The sequence below is a fragment of the Numida meleagris genome, unplaced genomic scaffold (assembly GCF_002078875.1).
Source record: "Numida meleagris isolate 19003 breed g44 Domestic line unplaced genomic scaffold, NumMel1.0 unplaced_Scaffold252, whole genome shotgun sequence".
In the NCBI taxonomy this organism is placed as follows: Eukaryota; Metazoa; Chordata; class Aves; order Galliformes; family Numididae; genus Numida; species Numida meleagris.
In genome coordinates this window covers 279842-294002 of record NW_018364327.1, presented here as the reverse complement: position 1 = coordinate 294002, position 14161 = coordinate 279842, and the positions used below count along the sequence as shown (strand labels likewise).

The following is a 14161-nucleotide window of genomic DNA, read 5'->3' as shown; positions in this document are numbered from 1 at the left end:
CCTGCCTTTCCCTGACTCACGGCAGATCCCTGTGCTATAACACTTGCGTACAGTAAATGTGTTTTCTTATTGGTTTTCTTCTCCCGTACCCTCCCTTCCTTGTCTCTTTCTTTTTACCTTTTCCTTTTTTGTGGCACACTGCATTGTCCATTATGTTACACAAGAGTTTTCACAGAGGCTTTTCTGACCTGTTGCTCTGACTGATCTGAGCCAAAAAGTGAGCTTGGTTATACTTCAAGACACTGACTGCTAACTGAGAAGCAAGAGAACCCAGCTCACGCCAAAGTGTACTTTTACCCCAAAAGTAAACTTGTTGCAGAATTTTTTCCTTTCTCCAGTCTCTGCCTTTTTATTAACTCTGGTCAAAACCTCGTCTATGTGCAAGCCAGCCTGAGCACACAAGTAACATGGAGGTGTACCATCTCATACCCAGGATGATTTTGAATGGAAGTATCTCAACAAGTGAAACACTCATCTTTTGTAGTTCAAGACTTTGTTTGACAACAGTGAAGCTTGCTTTAGAAAAAAAAGTCAGCCTTGTGGGTCTGCAATGTATCTCTGCAGTCTGACGATCAACAGCAATGAGCATTTTCTCCATGGTTTGTTGTGGAAAGCTGCACTCTAATGCTCACCTGGTATGGAGAGGCACAGCATTTAAATAAACCTAGATATAATAGTATGAGACAGTTATTGGTTAAATAGCATCTGCTCTCAATACATTACCCTTATTACAGCTAATAGGAAATACGCACACAATTATGGGATAGATACATCATGCAAGAACAAACAGGTTTAATCTCCCATCATCAGTGCCAAAGATTTCCAGATTTATATCTAATAAGGCAGACCTCCCCATGAAGGAAAAAGCAACCCAACTCATCATGTTTTTCCATGAAGGAAAAAGCTACCCAGCTCTTCATGTTTCAGTATTTTCACAGCACCACAGAATCACAGAATGTCTGAATCTGGAAGGGACTTCTGGGTCTGTCTGGTTCAACTCCTGCTCAAGCAGAGTCACCCAGAGCAGGGTGCCCAGGACCATGCTCAGGCAGCTTCTGAAGCTCTCCAAAGAGGAGACTCCAAAGCCACTACAGGCAACCTGTGCCAGTGCTTCATCACCCACACAGTACAGAAGTGTCCATTAGGTCAAACAGAACATCTTGTGCTTCAATTTGTCCTCACTGCCTCTTGTCCTGACAGAGCCTGGCTGCATCTTTGCGTCTTCCCTTCAAGTATTTATGGATGTGACCCCCTCCACAAGCCTCCTCTTCTGCAGTATGAGCAGTCACGGGCGTCAACATCCCAGATATTCAACATCTTTTCCTGCTAAAGGATGAGCATAGGGATGCTCATGCTATGCCCAGTGGGCTCAGAAACACTTATTGGATCAAATGGATCAAAAAATAGCACTGTCAACAGTTACATCTGGAGACCAAATATAAGATATGCTTAAATTTATGATAAAGATATATCTGTGTCTTACAGAGATCTACTCTCCCATGGCTCATCATTGTTACTGCTTCCATGAGGGCAGCCTGCAAGAGCCATTTGGCACAAAAAAAAAAAAAAAAAAAAAAAGGAAAAAAAACCCTCAACAAATCAATTCAAAAAATTTCAGAACAAAACAAAATATTTAAAAAAAAGTGAGAAAAAAAGAGCTTATTTTTTCAAAAGCTAATCTTTAACTTGCACTAAGTCTCCATTCACTGCCAGTCATATGAATGGAAAAACGATCAACAGGCTTCAGTAGGATAAAATTTGGTATGTATAAAAAAGATGTAATAAGCAATACAGAGATTGTATTACAGGTGGGAGAAATACAGTTTTAAAGGTCTGCCATTTTTCCTTTTGCTGGATGAGCCTGGCTGCACCTACGCAGTCTGAGGTGCCTGTTACCCCCTCATTGCCACACTTCTGCAGAAGAGTCGCTAGGTTTGTGTTCCAAGATATATAATATACATATGGGAACTTTCTCTTTACATAAGTATTACATTGAGAAGGAGGAAAATCACAGTTTTTATAAACCTCTTCACTTGGCACATACTTTATAGGCAATGAAGTTGCATATCTCTGCTAGTTGAAGTTTGAATCTTTCGTTACTTTTTTTTCTGGTTAGTTCTTCAGAATTGGTTTTTGTTCTAGAGGAAAATTTATTTTTTTATTAGAGAGGGATTGTACTGTCACATTCCAGGCAACAATGAAACATCTTGAGCTGCCTACGAAAATGCATCAAATAGGGCTGTGCCTCTGAGAAGAATGACTAACTTTGCTTTGAAAGGCTGACCTAAATTTAAGAATGCAAAAAAGGGAGAGAAATATAGATCAGTGAATATTCAGAAACCTGAGGAGTTGTTTATACTGTGATAAAAGTGCCAAAATAATGACTTTGATGACCTTTTTTTCTCCTATCATATTTTTTCATGCTGTCTAGGAGTCAGAGGGAGGCTGTAATTCTGTGGCCTGATTTACTCAGTTCTCGAACTTTGTTATAAACTACAGTGCAGGGAAACTCATTTCTGTTAGAAGTCCATCATCAGAAAATGAGGATTTCAGTACAGTTAATTGATTCTGGTATAATCAGACTAGTTTTTCACCTCCCTTTCCTAATCCCACAAGGCTTTATTAAAATCCTTTTCATCAGCAGCATAAGGTGTACAGCACTGAGGCTCTAAAAAAAAAAGAAAGTTTATCTCCTAACCTCTCATTGTGTATGTGTTTAATGGTATCTTAAGGACTCTAATGCTGAGTTCACAACTTTTCTTGGGCAGTTCCCAACACAGTATTTGTTAATCCAAAGAACTAAAGAAATAGAGACAGACATACACATGCAGAGACACAAGAATGAGATAGATTTAAAAAGCTGCTTGCAAACCAAGGTTTAACTATGCACAAGTGAAAAAATAAATGGCCTACTGGCATGACAGACAACCTAGCAGCTTTTTATTGGATGGAAGATGAGATTAGCTCTGCAGAAATACAACTAGATGCACACAAAATGCTAGCCGGCTGTGTAGTGCTATATATTGATACAGACATATTTTCAAATCCATACACTTTATGAAGCCAGACACAGGATTATTATGTCTTGCTTGCAATAGAAAATAATAAATGTCAGTATATGTAGGTATATAAAGCATAAATAAATATGATCTTTGCACAGTTATACTCTGATTTCTTTATTACAATCCTCTATTTTAACAACAATTAACAGTGGAAAAAGCTTTAAGTCATATCCAGCCTCTGGCTGTCTCCAGTTCTTATCCATGCAAGGCCATCTTGCAAAACTGTGAGCACCATTTGCAAAAACATTAAAAGAATAAGTGGCTTCGATCTCATTCGCATAAGTACTTTTGCCTCACAGTCTTAATACTACTAATATCATTAAGCCAACACCTAACCTCCACGTTAACAAATCACTGAATTCTGCAACCTCAGGAGCCCTCTCTGATACTCCATCTCATCAGCAGAATACCTCCTGCCTCCCTCACATGTAGTGTTTTGGGGCCCTCTGAGGACCAAGTGTGAATGATTTTACAAGAATTAGTCAAAAAACACGGCAACTTTTTCATTGCTCCTAAAAGAAAGTAGTTTCATTAAAACCCACAGTTCTCACTCTAAAAGTACTCTTTCTAATTTTACTCTTTTCCCACTGAGAAATTATTTAATAATCCAAATGAGAATGTTTTGATTTATAAGAGAGTTCTTTCCCTCCCTTAGGACAAAGACTTTCACTTTTAAGCATTTAGCACATGAAAGTGTTTCATTTCCATATGTGATGTGCTGTCCCATAAGGAACACTGGTTTTAAAAACATGATTTGTCCTGTCCCCTCACTGTTGTGCATTTGCCTCCACTGTGATAACAGTGGGGTTTTACTTCCACAGCAGAAGTCTTTTCTCAGAACTGGACAAATGGCAATTTCAGATATAAAAATAACACATTCCAATTCAACAAGGCACAGTGACTAGTTAGGTGTGCTTCCTATTGTACAAATCATGGAAGGGGATTATATTCAAATACCATATTAAACTCACCTTTTCCTTCCAGAGAATCAGAGAATACCTGAATTTTCCCAGGTTCACCTAAAATAACACAACATGAGACAAGCTTAGAAGTGAAAATATGTTTGGGTGTTTTTTCTTTTTTTCTCCCAGAAAACCAAAGGATTATAAGTTTATAAACATTATTGAATTACTGTTTTCTCTTCAAAGAATCATAGAATCATAGAAACATTCAGTTTGGTAAAGAACACTAAGATCATCTAGACCAACCATCTACCTATCTCCACCGTGCCCACCAAACCATGTCCATCAGTGCCACATTTACACATTTCTTGAACACCTCCAGAGGCAGTGACTCCACCACTTCCCCAGGCAGCCTGCTCCAATGCCTCACGACTAGTTCTGATATGAAATTCTGTTTCACGCCTCACAGTTGCTCTTATCCATTTACCCTTAACTACCATGATACTAATGCAGAAAGCAGCTTTGGTATCTACAGAGGTCTTTCCAAACTGCCTTCTCAAACCCTCACACACCACTGTTTTTGCTAGTTAATAAAGACACTGTTTCACTAAGAAGCAAAAGTCAGCTGGCAGCAATGTTCTGGGAAAAAAATAAATCACGAATTTTGCAGCCCTGATCTCTGGCAACTTAAGCTCACTTAGTTTCAACTAAATTTCACCAAAAATCTGTCTGTGCCACGCAGTTGATTCTCACTGCCACACTGCAGTGATAAAGCTCTGATGTACCACTCATTTTTACTGCCTCATGTATAAGAGACCTATGTTCTCCCATGTTTTTATTTGGTTTAAGTGTTCCACTGCACTAAATGAGTTGAAAGTAAAAGAGAAAAAGTCTTGGGACAGTATGAAGCTTTTCATCATGCTGTCAGTGGGTGGATGTTAAAATAGTATGGAGTGTCCCACAGTGTACCCAACAGAACACTGCAAAGTTAATGTAGAATCAAACTCACAGAATGGCTGAGGTTGGAAGAGGCCTCTGGCTGCATGTGGTCTAACTCCTGCTCAAGGAGAGACACCCACAGCAGAGTGCCCAGGGCCACGTCCAGGTCCAAGGAGGAGACTCCACAGCCTTTGTGGGCAATGTGTGCCTGTGCTCAGCCGCTCATACACCACAGAGGTCCTTCCAGATAGAACCTCCTGTGTTTCACTGTGTGCCAGTTGCCTCTTGCCACTGACATCACTGAAAAGAGCCTGACTTCATCCTCTCTCCATCCTCCCTTCAGGTATTCAAAGACATTGATGGGATCCCTTGTGCCTCCTCTTCTCCAGACTGAACGGTCCCATCTCTCAGACTGTCCACATGTCTATGTCTCTCTTATACTAGGGAGTCCAGAACTGGAAACAATTTTCCACGATTGTCCTCATCAGCACTAAGTGGAAGGATCATCTCACTCAGTATGTTGCCAAAAACACTGTGATTTCCGTCCTGTGCACCCTGATTCAATCTTTCTGGAAACTCAGGGGCAAAATCCCAGATACAGAAATGTCAGTTGGAGCTTTGTGATTAAATGCCATAGAGAGAGGCTTCCCTGAAAATTCTGGGAGGATCACATTGGAACAATTTTGCTGAGTCCCCCACACAAAGGTGCAGGGCAGTGGTAGGAAAGTGTGCAACCAGCTGAGCTGTGATAATTCAACGGTGTCAGTGCTTAGCTGCCTTGAAAATCTCTAAGTTTTGTGATTAACAAATGTGCAGGTAACACTCCGTGAGTCTGAGAAAAGTTATATGAGTTCCTTCAAAAGAGTGTGCTAGAGGCACTCTTTAATTACTACCCTGTTACTGCTCCTAGCTCACTGCTTTGTTAAAGCAGTTATTGCAAGCTCTGCTTCTCTCTCTACACGTATTATAAATGAGAGTAAATCCAGCAAATCCAATCTGCCCAGTGCATGCAGGTGAGAAAAGAATTTGGTCCGTTTTTATTGCTCTTTTTTTTATATACATATGCATTCCTCTTAATTTTTAATTAGAGTGTAAAAAATAGAGTCTGTTTTTTATTAAATCCTTATTTATGAAAACTGCTGCAAACCATGCACAGAAAAGCTCTAAGTGATTCTTCATTTTATCATGGTTATAAATACATGATTAAATTAAATATGACACAGAGAATAGTCAGAAATTTTAACAAGTGATTTTTTAAACGGGCAAGAAAGGCAGTAGAAATGATAGAGGAAGCATGTGTTTGGGTATATGTTTGCATGCATACAACACCCAAAAAGTAGCGCAGAAAATAAAAAATTGAGCATTTGAAGAACAAAGCCCCGTGGTGGTTTCTGAACTGCACCACACCACTCTCAGTCCCCTCATCAAAGGAAGAGGGGGAGAAAACACGATGAAAAAGGGCTCAAGGATAGAGATAAGTAAAGGGACATAGCTCACTGATCACTGTCACAGGCAAAACAAACTGAGCATTGGGAGATTAATGTAATTTAATTGCCTATTACTAACAGACCAGAGAAGTGAGAAACTAAAAGCAAGCTAAAAACACCTTCCTCCCACCCACCCTCCTCTGTCTCCTCTCCCTGAGCAGCACAGGGTAACGGGGAATGGGGTTCGTCCACATCACTTTGTCTGTGTCACTTTGTCACATCACTCTCTGCCTCTGTTGCATGGGTCCCTCGCACGGGATGCCATGTTTCCTGAACTGATCCTATGTGAGCTTCCCACATGCTGCAGCTCTCCAAGCACTGCTCCAACATGGGTCTGTACCACTGGGCCCATCCTTCAGGAACTGCTCAAGTTCACACCGGTGGCAGCTCCCCTTGCTCTCCTCCCCCTCTGCAGGCTCCTCTCCATGGCTGCAGTTTTGGGCCAGAGCTGCTCCTGCGGGGGCTCTGCATGGCCTGCAACCTCCTCCAGGCCTCATCCACTGCTGCACTGTAGGCTCCTCCATGGCTGCTCGTGGAGATCTGCTCCATGTGGTGCCCATGGGCTGCAGCGGGACAACTTGCTCCAACATGGACCTCTCCTGGGCTGCCCGGAACTTCTGCTCTGCACATGGAACACCTTCTGCCCTCCTCCTGCATTCACCTTGTTGCCTGCAGGGCTGCTTCGCTCTCATCTCCCACTCCTCTCTCCCAGCTGTTGTTATGCAGCAGTTTTCCCCTTTCTTAAACCTTCTCTCCCAGAGCACGCCCAGCATCGCTCATGGCTTGGCTCTGCCCAGTGTTGTGTTCCTCTGGAGCACCTGGAACTGGTTCTGATCTGACATGGAGTACTGCTGGGCTCTGCTCACAGAGGCCTCCTCTGCAGACCCCCACCAAAATCTTGCCATGTAAACCCATTTATTTTCCTATTCTCTTCCACCATAAAGCCTCAAAACACAGCACAGCTAAAGAATCAATAAATATAACACACAGCACACATTCCAAAAGAGAAATATATGAAATAAAAAGTCTTGTGCAGCTTATCTTTAGGTTTAGAAAGACATTCCCCTACTTGGAAACTTTGAAAATCCTTCCTGAGAGCAATAAAACAGGTGGAGGTATAGACAATGTCTGTTCCATGCACATTTTGGCAGCTGTTTACAAAACAGCTGTCTTCCAAGGCTGTCAAATCTTTGGGGATTTTTTGCAGTCATCTTTTCATTTATGACTCTGCTAGTGGAGAGTTTGCCCTATGCTGGAAATTAAATAATAATCACATGAAAAAAAAAAAGAAAAAAGAAAAAAAAATCATTAAAAAGAAAAATAAAAAAGCTCCAAGATGTATGTATTAGAAAGAAACCATACTTGTACAGCCTCTGTTGATTCTCACTTGTTTTTTTTCCATAGTGAATGCATACATAAGAGCCCTCACTTTCTCTCAACACTGTTGACAAAAGCTGATCGCAATTCATCCAAGCAATTTACAGCCATAAATGCTTAATAGATCAGTTTCTTCTTGACCCAGGTATTAATTTATAATTTTGCAGCCTCTAATGTCAGAAAAAAAAATATATCCTTCTGATAATTAAATGTTAACTGCATACTCTGCTGACAAAAGATATTCAGCATGACAGGACAAAGGGTTAAGAAATAAGTGACAAAAGACATATGAAGCCTTCCAGAAAATTAAATTGAATCCCTCTTTGGAAGAAAAATAAGAAGATGACATCATTTCTGGATGCCCCTTAGAAGCACAGGAACTGAGTTAGAGCTAGTATTAATCAACATAGCTAAGACATAGAAAGATAGAAAACTCAATGCAAAACAGGCTCAAGTTTGTTACCAGATTACTGGTAGAAATTATCCATCACGTGGGTTTTATTTCACATAACAATTGTTGAATTGTAAGGTGTTTTAAGAACAATTTCAATAAAGGGGAAAAAAAAAAGCAACAATTCTTTTCAGATTATATAGGCACAGCTTTAGATGTTTCTCAGCTGTGGGAAGCTGCACAAATAATATACTGTTTGTATGAAAAACATGAAGCAAGCTACCTAACTTTGAAACATCAAGACTTTTTTGCAGAAAGTAAAGCATAAAGTATGTTCTTGTCTGGTGTGCGTATGTTTATATATTTACATGAAACTTGATTAAAAAAATCCACTGAGTTTTTTTCTTTGCTGCCCTTACCCAACATCAGCTATTGCAGAATGTCTTTCTGGTGAAAATATGAGGATACGTATGAAATTGATTTAATGCCATCTAAAGGGACATTAATCTAGCTGCAAATTTTCACTGCGAGGACATGGTGCAGTAAATTTCTGCTAGTCTAACACTAGAGTTGATATTGCATGATATATGACACTTTCATTTGGAAAAGAAAAGAAAACTTTTCTTGAAAACCTTAATTGACTCCTGTGTATTTCTGGTTACAAATTGTACAGATCATAAAGGCGGTAAGTATATCAAGCAAGCCTGTGTTTTTCAAACACTTTGAAAGATGTACAATTAAGCTATTCAGCTTACTGTATTCTCTTCATTCTGCTTATAATATCTGGGAATTTACAACCTTAATTCATAATGTTTTCCTGTATGGATTTGTTGGTACAAAGAGGAAAAAAGTAGTAATGCCTATTCTCCCGATACATCCTTAAAAGTGAAGTTGAGAATCGTACTGCTTCATTAGGAAGTTCTGCAGTGATTCCAGGTAAGGAAAGGACCCGGGATTGCATTAACATTCCTTAGCAAGAGCCTAATTGGGAGTGATTTTCTTTTACTTTGCTTACTTGAAGCTAAATATTTTCAGGTAAGCACAGAGAGTGACAACAGATTTCAGATGCTCTGGGTACACACAGGGATAAATATTTTATATGAAACCATTCACCAAAAAATGTGTTGGTTCCATCTCCACTGCACTCCACAGAGATCAGGGCTTGGATCAGTCGATGGCAGCACAATGCCGCTCTTCCAGAGCACACCACCAGGCAGGTCTCACTGCCAGAAGGTGATGGTTAAAAACAGCTTAGGGACTTTTTTTTAGCTCCACTATGCTGGCTACTATATAAATTAATTGAGTGCTCACTTCGAGGGTGAGACATCAAGGGTAAAAGTCTTTTTCTGCCTAATTCAGACCAGTGATCATTGATCTGAATTTGAACATTATCTTATGTCTTTAGGCAGTCACAACCCTATTTTCTTCATCAGGGTGTTTTTCTTACTGATAGAAAGAATTGTTCTGTACCTCATTATATTCCTTTTAAACACAGATGGGAAAAAGCAAGCATCTGCAGGAGAAGCCTCTCATGCTAAAAGATACTTAATGTTTTTAGAAAATGTACTGACTGTTTGGTCTGAGATTGCTTTAGATCTCTGTGACGGTGTAGCTAATGACCCTTATACACAATAACTCTCCAATTTCTATCAGCATTTCATCCATTCCAGCATGAGTTCTGCCTTTCTCTGCATTATGTGTACATGTACATACACACACCAGATACCTAAATTTACAGATGAGACATTTACAGCCAGCCAGGCTTGCAACAAGACATGTTTTATTCATCCAGACTACTAACACAAAAGAGAGCTCCTGCAGCCTCGCTCCCTGTTCTGTGCAGCTCTTAGTCATATCTTCAGCTGCTGCAGCCTGAGTGAAAGGTCCCTCTTCCTTTTAATGACTCATTGAGTCTTATGTGGGAAGGCTTTTTTTCACCTTTTTAATGAATTCCTGGTAGCAAGTCACTCTTTGGGTCTGACTTCTGCTAGGTTGAGCAATTGGGTTGGCTGCAAAGATACCTTGGAGTTTACAGAGGTAGAAGATTTTTGTGAAGAACACCCAACACAATGACTGTCTCCCAAGCCTGACATGCCTTCTACAATCCTGACATGCTGCATAATTGGATATTTTTACTGTGTCTCTCCAGATGGAACAGCTGATATGGAGTTTTTCAGTATTTCCAGTGGTAGCCATAAAGAGCCTGATGCTTTTTTGCAGGAAGGGGACGTGGCCATGCCAACCATACAAATAAAAAGTAAGAGCTGTGGTGTTCTGTAACACTTTATTGCAAACTGTAAAAGTGATCCCCTTTGCATTTGCTAATAAAAGCAGACCCATCTGCAGTCTCCGTTCAGCCATTCCAAAGTAATCTGTCCCATGGATTACCTGAGGTCGTGCATATGCCACCTCACGAACAAGCGATGGATGTTACAAATAGATGGACCCTTAGGTCTTTTTAGGACTCTGCTGGGAGCAGTCCATTCTGAAATCTAAACTACCCAAATTGTCTTGCAGGGATCAGAAGTATATTTCAGCAAGAACTGAAAATGAAAAGCTCAGAGGCATCTTAAATAGACACTAATTGGCCTTAGCTTAATGGAGAAAGGACAATAAAATGTAAAAATGTCCAATTTCAATCAAAGAGTTACACAGTTGTCCACATAGATGAAATCAAATGTTTGGATAAAAATAAACAATGGCAAAAGGAAGTGAAAATGGTTAAAAGCAGTGTGATGTTTTTACACAATCTTCATTTTGTGAACTTTCTTTAACAACCCACAAACTGTGACCTTCTTGCAAAGGATATACCTGAAAAATTTCACTCTAAGGATGGAGATTCAGAAGATAACAAGTGGCTGTAACCAACAGTGAACAAAGAAGCAACCTCAGTGTTCACTGCTCTTGCTCCACTGGTTCACCCAGTACACCTCTAAAGGTTTGAGGTGATTCCTGTTGCAGTGATCCCTGTGCTGTGCACACCCTCTAGCCAACTATCCTGTTATAATGAAAAATTTGTTCTACCTCGTATTTACAGATTATTCCTGACACTATGGATTAGATGGAAATGAAAAATTGGAACCAAAATATTTTCTCTTTGAAGACCAGAAAAACTGAATTCTAAGTCATATTTCACATTTTGAAATGCAAAGTGTCAAATAATCTCACTTTGATGTTTTCTGAAGAAAAAGTTTTCATTGACCTTATTTCTTCATTAACATTGGATATTTGGAGTTCCCTGAAAGCCTTTTATACTTTCAAAATAATTTAAAGCTTGTATTTTTGCTTATGTTTGGCACATTTTTGTTTTCTTTTCTTGTCCATGTAATGTTTGTTAATGGATTCCATTAACTGGTCATTAGTTTTTAGCCATTAACTTAACTTTAGCTAAATCTTTTTTTCTTTTTTACTTTTTACAAAGACATAAGGCATGTCTGTGGCAAGAGTTTCTACTAGATAATCTCTGGACTAAGTATTCCAGCTGGTGAAGAGAGTCATAACAGAGGTTGGAAAGGACCTCAGCAGGCCAACTGGTCTGACCCCTTGCTTAAAGAAAGGCCAGCCAAAATCAGATTGCTCAACACTTTATCCTGCTGATTTCTGAATTCACTAAGGTGAGATTTCACAGCCTCTTTGGGAGCCTGTTCAAAAATGTGACCATCTTCCTTGTGAAGTTTTTCTTAATAACCAGTCCTAACATCTGTCATCTGCAAGCCTTTCCCTGTACATTCTGAGGAATAATCTGTCTCCACATTCCCTATAGCCTCCCATAAGATGTCCTCTCAGCCTTCTCAGGCTGAACAACATAGCTGCCTCATCCTCTGCTCGCTGGGCAAGTGCTCCAGCCCCAGCCACCTTGGTTGCCCTCTGCTGAACTCCCTGCACTTTTTTGATGTCTTTTACAAACTGGGGATCCTGCACTGGACACAGCACTGCAAATGTGTTCTTGTAAGAAAATCCACACCAAGACTATCTGCAAACTGATCATTTTCAATTTGCTTTACACAGAACAGCAGGCAAAGGTATTCAGTACCTTCCAGGCTCAGTTTTTACCCTGACAGATCAGGAGTTGTTCATGCATTTGTTATGACAAGTGACCCTCAGATTTCTGGCAGCATGAGTTGCCAGCTTTCCAGTGTTGTAGTTTTCTAAGCTTCAAGACTATCAGGCTGTCAACACCATGGGCTGTTGACCTAACAGAATTGTCAGCAGATGTCCCCACTGAATGCCTCCCAATCGTTGTGACTTTCTATCACATTTTTCTTTGGCTTCAGGATGCTTAACAGAACTGCAGAAAACTTCTCCAAGTAACACAGGTAACAATGACAGTAACAACAGCAGCAGAAGGAAAAAAGACTCATGCAATCAGTCAGGGAGGAAATTAGGACACTGATGTTGGGAATAGGAGGTATGGAGGGATGCTGCAACTGACAGGAACGTAGATTAAGTTTGAAAAGATTTTTTTATGTGTGTATAAAGAGGACAGCAAGGATATGCCACTTGAGACTATCTGTGCGCTCACCTTCTGAGATGGCTTCACTGTCAGCACAAAACAGACAATGCTTTTGAAAACGAAGACTGTGCAAGCACAAAAACTCATGGTTACCCAACCAGGCAGAATTCTGGCTAAAAGAGAAAGAAACAAATATTTCTTAGACTATTTAAAAGAATTACGAAGAGCTAAGTGAAGTTCCTGCAATTTAGATGTAAGCCAGTGCAACCTAGATATTAAGAACCGGATAAAACTGATGTAGAACTGCACAATACTGATGCAGATAAATGGATTGGGAATGGCTAAGCCAAATTTCATTTTCTGCATAAAGCACATATGTAAAACAGATGGAAGCGTGAGAATTCCTGAATAGTGATTTGGGATTTGTTTTAGCATTATCTTTCCAAGCTTTAGTAGCTTGGAGCCTGCCTGAACAATGAAAGAAATTTTTTTCTGATGCTGTTGTTTCACACTCAGATTTGATCTCCCTCTAACAGCATGTTATTGCTATGCACTAAGCTAGCAAGCCATATGGTAATCTGGAAGCAGGAGATCAGAATTATTTTTCTTATTCTACTAGTGACTTGGATTTGGACATTGTTATTGTATCTTTCTGAGCATGTTCTTGAGTTTTCTGTTTTGATGTGTGAGTAGTGGGTATATGCTAGCTCCAAGAATGTTCATCAGGTCTTGCTTTGATCTGAGACCTCCAGATACTACTCCAACATAGCTGAACCAGAGTCTACAGATGCTATAAGACTGACACTCTCTCTTTGGCTACATCCAGAACAACGAAATGGGACCAGAAACAAAGTGCCAGCACTGCCTGTAATTACACATACCTTTAATTATCTGCAAACTCTCTAGCTCTTTTGCAGATCACAGTCACAGTAGTCCAGGGAACAGCGTAGAACCGAATCATTCTCATGGCAGTTAGGAAAAGGGAATTTAGCCATACAAAGATATATAAAGAAGATTGGCAGAGACAACCTTCCAGGTTTCACCTTGCATTCTAAAAGCATTAGTAGCATGCTCCATTCTAAGAATGCTGCTGCCTAGTTCTGACAGTCATGAAAGAGCTTACTATGAAGGAAGAGAATGGCTTCTTAGAACTTCTGTCTAGGAGACAAAACCCTTTTAAAAAATAGCTTGTAATTCCTAATAGCAGGAGAGGAGAATGGCCACTGCACTTTCCAGAGAAATCTTGTTCTCAAATCTTCTAGGCATATTTAAAAAGCACCCTTTATCTCTCTATGAGATCTTACCTGTGATTAATTGGGGACAGTCTCAGAATGAATTGAAAGGTCTTGAAAGTAAGTATGCAAAAGCAAAATATAATTATTATTGTGCAGCATTCAGACATTCCTTTAAATTCTTGGCTCTTTTACAAGAAGAGGTGGTGGGAGGGAGGAGTGGTACATAACACAGTACAGAAAAGACCTGCACTGACTTTATATCAGTGCTTCTCTGCTGAATTTGGCTGATCTATTTACAGAAGTATGAGAGAAGAT

At 40.0% G+C, this 14161-nt stretch overlaps 1 long non-coding RNA gene across 1 annotated transcript; it reads right to left on the bottom strand.

Annotated features, from left to right (window-relative positions):
- Positions 1 to 333: 333 nt before the first annotated feature.
- On the bottom strand, positions 334 to 13662 carry LOC110390971. The gene is made up of 4 exons (XR_002433930.1): positions 13493 to 13662; positions 12681 to 12784; positions 4034 to 4081; positions 334 to 632 (listed from the first exon to the last, which is right to left on the bottom strand). It is a non-coding gene; the product is annotated as an uncharacterized LOC110390971 (long non-coding RNA).
- Between the last annotated feature and the right edge of the window lie 499 nt (positions 13663 to 14161).